Source organism: Brassica oleracea, chromosome C7 (genome assembly GCF_000695525.1).
Source record: "Brassica oleracea var. oleracea cultivar TO1000 chromosome C7, BOL, whole genome shotgun sequence".
NCBI lineage: Eukaryota > Viridiplantae > Streptophyta > Magnoliopsida > Brassicales > Brassicaceae > Brassica > Brassica oleracea.
In genome coordinates, this window is record NC_027754.1 from 22,375,032 (window position 1) to 22,375,947 (window position 916).

Genomic DNA, 916 nt, shown 5'->3' on the forward strand with positions numbered 1-916 from the left:
CTCTCTCTCCACCGATCAACCGATATATATAAAGAAAGAAGAAGAACATCAGATCCTTACTTATTTTTTTTACAACACGTTATCAGCACGAAGCTCTGACCAACTAAAGTTTATCAATCCGAAAATTCTTAAACCAGTCGAGGTAATGTTTAAATTTATGTGCTTCAATATACTTAATTTATTTAAATTTTATTATTGTTCCGGTGTGAGAGGCTAGGCCTTCTCCGTTTATTTTCGGGATGATAGGCGTTGCCTTTCCTGACTGATCGTTATGGTAGGCTATGCCTTCACGATCAGAGAAACACGTGGTAGACATTGCCTCCGTGAATAAAAATAAATAAAGGTCAAAAATGGCAGACTAAGTCTCCTCGGACCTTGAAATAAGTAAAAGTCAAACTGGTAGACCATAACTCCTCGGACTTTGAAAAATGATCAATATGGTAGTCTAAGACTCCTCGGATCATGTGGGAGGCTAAGCCTCCAATTTTATTTATGCTCTTTAAATTTCTGTAATTTAAATTCATACCTTTAGTTTATGCATTTCAATTTCCGTCTTTATATATTATTATTCTATGAATTCGGTTATCATATCAAATTTGACAAAGCTCAAAATAAATGCCCTTGATATTACGGGAAATAGTTATATGACCTGGGCAGTGGGTGCAAAGATGCACCTGAGAAAAAATGAGCTTTGAGAAATCATCGATAAGTTGAAACTATATCGGATGAGAAAAAGATAAAGCCATGATAATTTACACCACTTTAATGATGGTTTATAAGATGAGGTGTATCATGAGAAAGATCTAGAAGATCTTTGAATAATCAAATCCTTGAAAGAAAGGATTCACCAAATTTTTGGAGTTGATGTAAATCCTCCGTGAGAATTGAAAAAGAAAAGAAACTCATGATACTAAAC